Here is a 13,348-nt window from a genome sequence, read left to right as displayed (position 1 = left end):
ACGCTGCCACTGGGTGAGTACACAGGTTGAAAATGATGTAACAGGAAATTGTCATTTGTATTTGAATTCTGAGTCTAACTTTTGTTTCTCCCTTAAGAAGAAGGGGAACTATGGGGGACTATGGGGAACTATGAAAAGCTGCACATTTCAAGAGCATTTAAAGCATAAGTTTACATTTTCTAGTAATAAACATTGCAAACGAGAAATATATCTTCATTATCATTAAGATACTCAGTGTGGCAAAACACAAGGTTGGCATCCATCTCAGTTTATGCAGATATCAGACCACAGCACACAAAGTCCAGCTAACGTGTGAAAAACTTTTTTCTTCAATGAACAAAAATATTCTTCAAACAGAATTCAGTGAATTTTTGGTTTTACCATAAAAAAACAACAAAAAAACCAATAGATATCAAACATGTTTCATGACAGCAATAAAACACTTAGGTCAAAATAAATCTTAAAACAGACAAGCAAAACCCCAAACCAATGAACAAACAAACAAAGAACAACAAACAAAAAACCCTACAAACCAACAAGCAACCAAACACAAAACTTCTGAAGCCAAAACTGAACATTTGCTAGAGTTAGTAAGATCTCCAGTTCAGCCAAACATTAGCTGAGGGGAAGTACTGTTAAACTCCTTCAGGAAAGGATGCACACATAATATTTCCATGTTTTCCAGAGGGACAAGTCTCCAAGCACCTTAAACAAAGCCTGCACCTTTAAACTTTCACAAAATGTAATGAGGGACATCTTGTTCTAATTACCACTTTTCCTAATATCATAGACTGATACATACTTTGTAAATTTAAATATTTTAAGGATCATTTACCTCAAAATAATATTCTGTCTCATAAAGAGATGATAGAGCTTTCTCCCAGTTGCTGCTCGCTCACCTCCTCCAGTATTACTCAGACTAAACAAGATATTTTATTACCTAAATCTCCTCCCACTGTTTTTTTCCAGCATAAGCAGTAAACTTGAATCAACTTAAATGAAAAGTCATAGCTCTCTTATCCCACTGAAATTCTCATCTTGGATAGAAAATGTAGTGAAAACATGAGTCCTTGCTAGATGATTTTCCCTCATGAATACTAGGGAAAACTGAAGTGACACAACAGAGAATAAGAACTATAAAAATAATGCAGTAACACACATTTACCAGAAAGACTAAAAAGCTGGTGTCTGTGAAAGACAAGGCAATTAATGAAGTAGCTTTGCTCTCTCCTATTACTCAGCTAAGAATTAAACAGCGAGTTGTTGCTGCCCTACCAGCTTAAAAAAGCTACAAAATTGTGCCAACTAAGCCACAGCTATTAGTGGCACTGGGTCAAGAGTTTTATTACAATAGTGACGCAAAGATAAAATTTTCCCTTTCCGCTGCATGCTACGAAGTTCACTCCTGGATCCAATTAATAGCAGGTACAAATCTGTTTTTAGATCAAGTGCCCTACAGTTGCAATTTTTGGAAATGTTTGCTTTAGCAAAGTGTTGAAACCGTCCCCTGAGCATGAGTCCCTGGTGGTACATGAGTAACAAAAAGCTGGGGGGGGCCTCAGCCCGGTTTACTCAACCCACCGGATAACTCTGAGTATGACGCATGTATGAGTGACTGCGTTTGTATGCTGTCTGTTCAGTTATGGTTAAGATTTCTTCATTTAACCAATATCCACTAATTTTTGCAGTGAACTGACACTTCATTACAACTTCTCTTGTCAGCTGCTTTTTAAGAAACATTCGATGGGGACAAAAGTGCTAAAAGACAGTGGAAATAAGCAATGTTTAAAGAAAATGCTACAATTGTAAAACCTTATTTTCCACACGTGTTTTTTTTTTTTAATATTTAGGCAGTAGGCACTCCTTCTGGAAAAGGATATGTTTTTATATGCATGTCACATCTAGAAAATTAGAATTTTTAGGCAATATCAATATAAACAGACATATTTTTCAAAAATTACTAAAGGAGAACAAATTCATTTATTTTAAGCAACTTTCATAACTCTTCCCACCTCCTACTTCTTGTAATAATAACAGTGTTCAACTTATGTCTTCAGACACCACAATTAATTGTGAATACAACCAAGCACGGGTGTTGGGGTATTTTTATCACAACAAACAAGAGACAGTATTGCTAGGATTCATTCTAACATAAAGTAAGCATATTATAGGTACAAACTATTAGGATCAAATCAAAGCTTTATATAACGAACAAATGGAAGGGAGACTTGGGAGGATGAATGGGCAAAAATTATGCTAAGAAAAGTAGAGAAAATAATTTCATGTGCTTGTTCCCTGCTTTTTTTGAGGAAACTGTCACAATTCCACAGAGACAGTTGCCACAGGGTCATAAATATTCACTGCAGTGCTCCCACCCCATTAGATTCACTTAAATGGTACAGAATTTACAAAACTTCCATCTGCTGAAACACAGATGAAAAGGACAGGTCGCTTAATCAGAGAAGAGGGATGATGAAGAACAAATATTAATAAAGTAATGAAAGACACAGAAAAAGTAGTTTAAGAACTTTGTCAGGACAGAAAGCAAGGGCTTATTAAAGGAAATTGGAAGGAAGAAAATTAATAAATTGTAAATGTATTGAATTCTCATAAAGCATAAAATTAGAGTAAAGAATTCAGTTTCAGGTTGTAGTTAAGGCCACAATATCACTAATAATCACAAAATTACTAGACATTTTGTCAAAAGAAGAATTTCTAGAATATACTAGCAAAATCCAAATTTGTGTCTCAGGTGCGACTTGTAAGAGCTAATAAAATAATTTTTAATTTTTACTGGTTATGACACATCTCTCCAGGTGGGTTCACATCTGTCTGCTTCAAAGTGTTTAACAAGACATCATTCCCCTTCATAATAATATTAGTATTATTATTATAGCTGTACTTAAATGTATACCTCAAATATAATAAAATTATTACTCATGGTGACATCTTTGAAAATTGCTTTATGAGAACTATTTTTAAAAACCCTGTAATTTAGAGGATTCTTCCAGAAAAAAAAAAAAAAAGGGAGGGGGGTGTCTCCCTTTTATATCTGTTTCATTGTAATTCTGCTTATGCATAGGTCTTCTCTATTTTGTATATTGAGTTCCATTTAAACAGACTGTGATTTGCTTAGGAAGAAAAATGGAAAAATGTCAAAAACATGATTTAAAAGAAAATACAATTTCTTCCAGAACAAAATTCTCAGTCAGTCTAGTGTCAGAAAAATCTGCTTTCATTTTTATTTTTCCTATCTTGAAAACTGAACATCAGCTTTCAACTTTTCTTTGTGACCAATCCAGTTACATTTTGTCAACTCTCAGTAAAGGTCTTCATTACAGCATCTTGCACAAAACCAGTTCCACTACATCACACACATACTTCTATTTTCAAGTCAGTACGCGTGAGGACAGAGGCACTTTACAGCATCCCTTAAGCTCTAACCTTCAAGTGTCACAGCTGTGCTCCTTCTCCATGTCAGGAGAAGACTCAGCTGTTCTCCCTCCTCAGGGGTGCTTATGTTTGAGTAGAGGGGAGCCAGACGCTCGAATCTGGAGAAATCACAACACACTCCTGATGGAAACAGCAAGGAAACAAAGGCTGTAAGGATCATTTCAGGATCTTCCTGTCCTCTAATGTCAATTGAGCCAAACTGAGTCATCATAGATAATTTGACATACTACTTTAGCATGTGCACTACTGTGACCTTTGCACTAGGTTGTAATCCTCTTTCATTGACTGATATACACAGGGTAGAGTGGAAATGTACATACACCATCTAACCTTAGCCACTTAAAGTGTGCGGAGTCTATACTCCAAAGCAACTACTCTCCTCTGTCAAACCAGATGCCTGGACAAATTTCATATTCAGTGACATTAACACCAGTCAGTTGGCACTAACTAAGCCTCAGGACTTAACTTTCTAGACATTTTACAGAAAAGAGTTTATCAATGGAAGATTTCAGCAGGCATTCTTGAATGAATGCTGCAAAACATTCCAGGAAGAGCATCTTCCAAATTTATACAAAGATGTGTACGTGTCCTCTAGCTAATCCTGGAGCCCAGTTCATCTGGTCAGAGGACACCAGGCACCACCTGCAAGTAGGGTATACTAGTAATACTTCTAAACCTTAACTCTCTGAAACTGTGTATACATAGGTGTTTGTCTCTTCATGGCCTGTGAAGGCCGTCTACATGATCTTGTCGAAGTTACAATGAAGGTGGATCTTTAGGGCGATATACAGCAGGCAGACAGAGAAGGATCCATGTCACTGTAATTTAAACTTTTTCAGTGGTGTTCATTCTAAAAGCTGCTGGAGTTAGCTCTCAGGACACTAAGCATTCCAGGTGAGGGTTTAAAGTATATATGATGTTTGTCTACTACAGCACTTAGTAACGGTTCCCAGATATCCCTCCATGAGACCCACTATTCCTCTCCTACCCATGCACACAGTACATGCCTTGGCAGGGACCCCTCCCATGCAGACAAGGCAGGGAGCACATAACTGTCATCCAGCCATGTCCCCAGCTAGAAGGCAAGATGACCAAGGAATGTTGCAGGCTTTACCTGCTAGAAATTTAAACCATATTTAAACTACAGTTTTTAGTTGTAACTACTTACCTTAGCTATTTAAACACACAAATACCACCCATCAGCAATATTTTTCCAATTTTACCAGTAACTACAAGATAATTGAACCTGGAAAGGCCCAGAATTGCACCTCCAGCAGCTATGCAATGCTGATAATGGAAGGCAGTAGTAATGCACAAAACCTTGTTTTCCTTAAGATCCTCTACACAGCTCTGTATAATATAGACTATGTACACTGCTGGGCTAGTCAAGCAAAAAAACTCACAAGGTGCTCATACTTTCTAGTTCCTAGTTGACAAAGAGCTGCAGAGAGCAGCACAGAGAAGTTTTGCTCTCACTTACTTTTGGATTATTGACTTCTTACTGTGATTGATCACAAAAATAGAAACACACACAGGAAACATATCAGTATTCCTACTGCCCTCCTGTCAGTTTGACAGTCATTTCTGATATTCTTTAGTTTATTTTCTGCTTAAATAAGCCTTCTGCTTATAGTCATGGTCACTTTGAAACTATTCACAAAGCAAGAGCTGTATAAAAAGGGTATATTAAAGCCTGAGGAGTAAAAATGTCATACAAAATCTATAAATACAAGCAACCTATCAGAGATTACTGCATAGTTGAAAGTCAATGCTCTTACAATGCACACATGATTTAAAAAAAAATAAAAAGGTAAAAAAAATTTACAGCTACATAGACCTGACATTAATGGAGAAGTAGTTATTTGTGGAGCAAAAGCACCTCCTGACATTAAAACTCTGTGTTCTAGCTAGTAATTTCTTATGATTCATATAGCGTAGGTTTATCTGAAATAGACTACCAACAATAAACTGCAATCAAAATAATCATCGAAGTATGAATTTGCCTCTCTCATTCAAGTTTAGAGGCAAGAGCTCATACTATTTTTCCAGGAAACTACTGGAGTGGCAGCAGAAATAGAGAATTCTTACAACATTCTTGCATGAATCAGCCTACAAAAACAATGCTGTCTTTGGTCCATTACTTAAATAAATAATCCTAATTATCCTGTCTAGCTGTGTGGAAGGCACAGAGAGCCACAATCATTACAGTCTCTCAGACTGTATCAGCAGACTACAGCAAGAGTGACCCTGCGGAATGCCATTTTCTGAGATGGTCACCTTTAAACCTGCCTTTAGAGGAGGGAGACACAACGCTCAGTGATACATCAACTTCTAGGCTACATGGAGAAATAAATTCTAAATTGCATCTCTACCAGTATGAGGTTTCTCAGGAGTGTTCAGCTTTCAGTGAGTCAAAACAAGGTCATTACGCAGCTGTACAGAGGTCAATGTCTTGTGTGAGCATTCTGGAGGTCTTCTTCCACCTCTTGCATCTCTATGACAATAGAATCCCTCTACACTGCACAAATTCTCAGTACAGGAGCTGCACCCTTTATCTGTTTCTAAGTTGAAACGAGAGTTTTTTGCCCCAAGCCAGGTAGTATGAGATGTAGACATATAGCATAACAATACCGTATCTCACACAAAATTGCTGTACCTGTAAAGTCATGTGAATTAAGCTAAAGACAATTCTCTTTGCACTTCTAAGACCATGATGACTCTTGCTTTAAAGTGTGTTAATCTTGTTTGCAGGACAAACAACTATTTGCAAAGAGACTCAGCAAAACAATTTTCACTGGCTCTTAATTCAAGGTACCCTTCCCATCAACGGACTAATTATTCAGTAATATCTGACAAGTGGAATAAGCAAGTGAAATACAAATGACTGGTTATATAATAGTGCTCAGTCCTTCCCTTCCAAACTACTTCTGTAGCACAGTCAAGATGGTCACCTCAAGAGGAAGCAATGCAAGCTCAGTCTGAGGGAGGCTGTAAAGCCAAATCTTGCTGCATAATTTGGAAGCATATACTATAATCACACCATGAGGGAACCAAATCATTTATAATACCTACCCATACATTCTGTAAACCAATACATAACTAACCAGAAACTTATTAATGGTAAAGAAGCATTACAGAATTAATTCATGTATATTTTTGCAACACTGAAAATAAATTAAGAAGTTGTCTTCTGTTGAATTTGAAAAACATTAGACCAAACAAAAATTTAAAAATAAACATTATTAGTCAGAAGTACTCACTGCTTGCACTATTTCTTCCCTCCTCTCCCACTGGATCTCAATTTATTTTTTTTTTACTCATCAAAATAGAGTACCTACAATTCCTGAGAATTCTTTGCTATCATTTTATTCTTTTATTTGTATGTCTTTTTTTTTTTTTTTCCCAACAGCACTTTTTCAGATTTGGCATTGCTTGTTCCATGATTAGCTGTCAACCTCTTAATTTCCAAGGTAGTCTGCACAATTCTCTGGCTTCCCCTACATTCAGCAGCTAATGAAGCCATATCTGGTGACTTGTGAATGCTGTGTTTTGGTATCTACATGTTGCATTCTGACACTATCTGAGATTTAGGAAGTTTATACCTAGAGCAAAACATTAGCTGCATACTGACTCCAAAGGATAAAATATTTCAGTTTAGTTACATTGACATTCTTTCCTGTGTCATCACATTTAACTTACATGACATTTTTTCCTGACCACTACTTTTGGTACTACTAGTGGAAATTTCGTATTAAACACAGAAGTCCTCTCAAATCACCTTCAGCAAATCATCACTTTGTCTGTCTGATTTTAACAAAGCATGAAATTATACCTCAGCAAAGTAAATTAACAAGCAACACCAGGGACAGCTGTTGTATTTGTTAGTGTCATCAGTTCAGATATATTGATTTATATTCTTCAATACATCCTTTATTTAAAAATATTCTACATAATAAGTAATGAAGCAAAAAAAGAAAGACCTTCACAATAATTCTGTCCTCCTTACTCTACAAGATAGTTTTGTAGTAGCTTTTGATAAGGAAGATGCTTAGAGTGTGCAAAAATACTACAATTAAAACTTGTATTCCCCAGAATATATTCATAGCAGCTGACACAAAAACATGTGCCAGGTAACATATGAGATTAATGTTGAAGTCTGAGTTCAGTTCAGAAAGACAAAAAGAAAGCATGGGGGAAAACAGAGGAAGATTCAACTCCAGCGACCACTGAAACCTGACTTAGAGCAGTGCAAGACAGTCTTGGAAATTAATATCCCCTTAGGTCACGGAATCTTCTAAAAAAAAAAATCTCTAAAAATCTCTGTTATTATTCACCAGTTTCTATTTAAATAATTTACATTTTTGCTACTGATTTTGGGGGTGTGTTTATGCTTTTCAACTGGCTTAGTGTCACCTTTTGTTACACTTACCAGGATCTCCAAATAAGTGGCCCAACCCTGTATTCTCAGTGGAATCAAGAAAAGGTATTTCAAAACATTTTTCAGAGTGCATGAGAAGAATAGAGGGGAAAAGTTAAGTGCTCCAAAGATCCAGCAAGAGAAGTATTCAGAGAAAATTATGAATGCTTGTCACTGTGCATCAGCAAACAGACCTTTCATAAAGAGGAATAATTTACTGTTTTGTCTATGTAAACAGTAGATTTTTGCTCCTACATTTCTGACAACATGAATGACTACCATATTTAGAAATTGTTGTGCTTTTACATTTAGAAGTAGCATTTATGCTACTACTTATTTTATATAGCACATATTAAGATACATAAAGATTTGATATTTTAAAAGCACAGGACAGAAATGTTGTTTTGATGGTGAAAGAGATAGAAAAATACTTGCTTTCTTCTTGATAACATTAATAGAAATTATACATACAAATTCCTTTTGGAAGGAAAAGCATAACAATTACAAAACTGATCATAATGAAGTAATTGCCACCATGATTTATAAATCTCAATATGCTATATAGTTACTTGTCTGTGTATCATGACAGCCAATTTTACAATACTGATTTATTTATTTGGAATACTACCAGACACATCACACGTAAACAGAAATACTTTAATCAATATCACAATTAACAGCATGGAATTATTTCTAGCAAAAAGACTTGAGACAAGTAAGTTGGAACTATCTCATGGTTTAAAAAGTCAGATTTCTCTCTCTCATAGCAACTTGTCATCAGAATATAAAAGAATAATAATAATAGTATCCTTTTTTTCTCCCCATGTTGTCTTTTTCTGTTGTAACAGTATGAATACGTGAATTACAAAATCAATTGCAGCCTTCAGTAGGAAGCTGCATACATGGTGCTTTGAGACACGCCTCTCTAATACTGTCTCCCATTTCTTTAACAAGAAGTGAGTAGATTAAGAACTAAATATAGATGTCTATAGGAGGACTTCAAATAAGCCAGTCCAGTTATCTGCGAAAATAAAGACTGCTGCCTTAGCTTCATTAACTTATTGGCAGCCAACTCAAAAGAGAATTCAAAGAAAACAGAACCAGAATTGCTTGCCTACAGTTGTCCAAGCAAAATTTAATTGGTTGAATAAGGCATGTTATTCCTTCTAGCCTGAATATAGTACCAGTCAGAAGTTATTCAAAACAGAAATTACTTTATTACTTCTTTTATTAGGCCCTTACTAAATCAACAATCAGTCTCTATACCCTTTTAACCTCCTCTTCTCAGTACTTCTCTCTGAAGCATTCTGCCAATGTAGGCAGACTTAATGAAAAACAGTATGATCAATGCTTATAAAATCTATATTGACTGATACCAATCTTATAAAACTGTTATTATGTTTATCTAATCAGTGCTTACAAGCTTCTTCTTGTTCAGACTAGCCCATACGAACTGTCTGCAGAAATTGTCAACTATATCCTTTGCATTTTCAAATGCCTATGGTCAGAATTGCTGAAGCCTGCACTTCCTACAAAGCAGGACAGTTTCTTGGCCCATGTGAATCTCTTTAAAGAGTACAGACAGGTTTTTTTAGCCCACTGTAATTCTCAAATTCCTGGGCTTCAAAGCAACCTGCTACTCCGTATAAGAGAGGTACCACATGTAGGTCTTCTAAATCAAGTGCACAACTGTCTTTAACGCTTCTGCGAAACTGAAGTTCTACCTAGAGGAGAATGCTTTGCACAGTAGGAAAAATGTTGACAATGAAGTTTAGGACTATGGTACCTCTGATGTAAGTTATTAATGCCTATACTCCATTAGTATCACATGTATGTGAACATTTGTTTATATCACACACCAGAAAGAGGTTCACTGGCACTTGGGAGGAGTAGGTATGGGATCAGGTCTTAGGCCAAGGGAAGAAAATGTGCCTCCACGCTCGCTTATTCTTAGTTCTCTGACCAGGCTTCAGATCAGAAAACAAACAAACAAATGTATTTCCTGCTATTTTGTCCTCAGACACAGTCACACTATTAAAATCAGGTGGAAATCAGCATATTTGCAGAACTCCAAATAACACATCTTTTGTTTGAGAGGCTACCTAGGTGCTTCATAGTGCTCAATGTGCAATGCAGTTCTCGACTTCTGCATCCTGTCAAGGACTTTTCTCCACGTTCTCACCTAAGATTTTTCCAAGTCTGTACTTTTTTCCCAAATGGTGTCGTACCTTCAATGAATATAAATATCTACAACTGATACACCCAAGCACACACAAAAATTACTTGTATTTCTCAGAGAGACATGAAGAGATGAACAGAGTGATTGAAAGAGAAGTCCAAGTTAAAATAAATTAGTCGGTTCTAACTCAATCGTACCTCTTTTCAGTTTGTTTGGGTCTTTTAAGGCTACTCTTATGATACTGGAAGTTCACTTCCCTGACTACAGCTAAGTAATTAAGCCTACCAAATAATACTGCAAATCTGACAAATTCTGTTATTACAGCAGTATTATCAGAGTAGCAGTGTCTCATGTCTCTTCTCTCTTCCTTGACTAACTATAAGAGTTTCCTTGAAATATCCTGGAATATCCCCTCCAGATTCTTTGATAAAACCCAAGGAAAAGCTTCAGCATCTGAGTCAGTTTAATACACTTCAGATAGCACAGGGCTGAAGATTCACCAGTACTGTGTGAATATTAATATAATGAAGACAACAGTGTTCAGGTTTTACTTTACAACACAAAATGCAGAACTAAGAGTCTAATTTCTAATGGATTTTCTTCTAACTGCTCTTACTTTGTGGTTGTTTCAACACCTCTCAAGTTATACCAGAATAGTTAAAGAAATACTAAGACAAAGAAGTAATTTTGGAAAAAAAAAAAAAAACAAACAACAAACAAACAACAAACAAACAAACAAACAAAAAAACCACAGAAATAAATATAAAAATATTTTTTGAGAGTTCATAAAGAGTTTGAATTGTGGAAGACTAGCATTTTTAAGTTTTCATTTGGTTGCAAGTTATGATGCCCAGGTATAGGAGCTGCTGCTGTATAGGAGTGCTAGATAAGAAAAAAAATCTGAAATAGTTATATTTAAAGGATTAAACAGCTGCTATTGGTTTTGAAACACTCTTCACCAGTACCTTCTCCCTCACAGTTTTCAGCAACTTGCTAATTACATGGTGTTTCATTAATTAGGATAATTATATTTACAAGGGAGAAAATTAATATACAGTTTAAATTCCAGTTAGTAAACTCCAAGTCTCCTTAAAGGTATAGTTTTTAGGCATATTTATATATGATACCTAGGTAGAAAGCTTTTCTCTTCCCCATCTCATAGTTTATTTTCAAATTATAACTCTTGATTGGGACTAAAACCTTCTAAATTCTGTTCTCAGCTACATGAATCTGCCAAAATCAACCGTCAATCTAATGCTTTTGGTTCTTTGTGTAAAATGGATCTTCTAATATTTTTCTTGCGGTATTGTTAGGAGGACAAATTCATCTCTCTCACTTGCTTAAATATTTTGATGTAAACAATCAGACTCAAGACGAAAACAAAAGTTTAAATTTCTATGTGGGGTTTGTTATGTGATGTACGTAAAATTAAATTATTTCACTATAGGTCATAGAAAATTCTTTGCCCTAGAGTGGCACAACCATAAAGAGCACTACTATATAATTTAATAACTCTGGAAAAAGATGCCTAATCCAGAAGAGGTCTGAGTCACAGAAGGCAACTGCACAGGCAATCATTGTTAAAGAATTTTTCAGTGGAAAGGTTTCATGCTGATACAGGTTTGGACGTTTTCTACCTTTCATTCACTTTTAAAAGAATTTCTGAAAAAATTAAGCTAATGCAGTTTAGCACTCATCACAGTGCATGTATAACCTATAATGACACAACATGAAAAGCTTGCTCATTAGATTAAAAACCTTAACAGAAGAGGAAAAATGTTTGTTTGCATTTCACTAAAATATAGCACGTTAATAATAGCAGGCGTTAAACATAAGGCACTTGGCAGGGTTTCCTGCACCATTAAGCTGCAAGTCAAAATGCCAAAATAAACCCTCCTTTTTTTTTTTTTTTTCCCAGCAATATGGATATAACAACATTTGACAACAATTAAAAAAAAAAAAAAAAAAAAGAACAACTTACAGGTAAAACAATCTTTTAGCAAATTCCTGCTATGACAGAGCTTCACATGGCCCTTCACATTATTTCCTGGGTTCATTGCCTAGAAAAAACAGAAACAAGACACACATGAAACCAGCTATATCATGTTGAAATATTGTAAACCTAAACTTAGTAGCCTTAAATCATGTTATGAAGCAAGCATTGGAAAAAATTTTCATGCTGGTGTCTTGTAGATGGTACAAACCAAAACAACACTTCCAGACTTGAAAGGGAGTCTTAAATAACCTTTATCAAATCCTATACCAGACACTTGTTCAGATTCATCTTTCTGTAGACTCTCAGATTGATTTGAGATTAAAGATCTCCCTGAGCGCAGCAAAACTGTACATGATTTTCCCTCTATCAGCCACACCAGTGCAAAAAGCTTGTTTGTAGCCAGCTGACTTGTATGGCATTGACGGAATAGCATTCAAGAATAAATAAAGCTTAATAAAACAACAACAAAAAAACTAAAATATGTAATTTGTTCACTAGCAATGGTTTTACACGTTTGCTTGCAAAACATAGAGTAAAACACATTAAACATTTAACTAAAAGAGTTTTCTTCTGAGGTCAACAGCTACAAGCTCTGCCCAGCAAAGCACCCAAACCAGAGCTGTGCAGGAGCACACGGTGGGTGTTTGCAGTGGGCAACTCCCTGCTGGGGGGACAGAGACCCCCAGCTGCCACCATGACCTGTCCCCCAGGGAGGTTTGCTGCTTGCCAGGGACTCAGATCAAGACATTGTGGAAAGGTTGCTGTAGACTATTACCCTCTACTGCTCTTCCATATGGGCAACAATGATGACGGCAGAGCCAATCAGGAAAGCATCAAGTATTGATTACATTGCCATGGGGTATGATGGTGAGGTGTGGGGGGCTGTCAAGGACATAGCAGAAGAAAGGTAGAAGGGTGTGAGGAGTAGACAGATTCTGTAATTCAACAATTTATTCTGCAGTTGGTGTGAGCAATGGGTTTTAGTCTTTATATGACCACAGGATGCTCTACAAGGACAGAGGATTGCTTAGCAGAAATGGTATCCACTTAAGTGGGGAAAAACATTTTTGCCAACAGTAACCTGTGATGCATTAGGAAGAATATCACCAGCAGACTGAGGGAGGTGATCTTGTCTCTTTAGTCAACACTGGTAAGCCATCCTGAATGGTGGGTCCAACCCCGGGCTCCTCTAGTAGAAGCTGTCCGGAGCAAGTCCAGCAAAAGGTCATAGCAGTAATTAAAGGACTGGAGCATCTTTTATACGAGGAGAGGCTATGGAAGTCTTGAGAAGAGAATGTTCAGA

At 36.3% G+C, this 13,348-nt stretch overlaps 1 protein-coding gene across 8 annotated transcripts in view; it reads right to left on the bottom strand.

The window, feature by feature from the left end:
* MARCHF1 (membrane associated ring-CH-type finger 1) overlaps positions 1-13,348 on the bottom strand; it is a 237,674-nt gene that overhangs the window by 151,072 nt on the left and 73,254 nt on the right. For 5 of the 8 annotated variants that reach the window (XM_071807732.1, XM_071807736.1, XM_071807737.1 and 2 more), the window contains one exon: positions 12,031-12,109. The exons of the other annotated variants lie outside the window; for them this stretch is intronic. The gene's annotated coding sequence lies outside the window, so the exon portion shown is untranslated. The remainder of the gene's footprint in view (positions 1-12,030; positions 12,110-13,348) is intronic. 8 annotated transcript variants of the gene reach the window in all.

Source organism: Patagioenas fasciata, chromosome 4 (assembly GCF_037038585.1).
Source record: "Patagioenas fasciata isolate bPatFas1 chromosome 4, bPatFas1.hap1, whole genome shotgun sequence".
Classification (NCBI taxonomy): domain Eukaryota; kingdom Metazoa; phylum Chordata; class Aves; order Columbiformes; family Columbidae; genus Patagioenas; species Patagioenas fasciata.
Note: the sequence above shows the minus strand (reverse complement) of the source record. Positions and strands in the feature narration are given on the sequence as shown.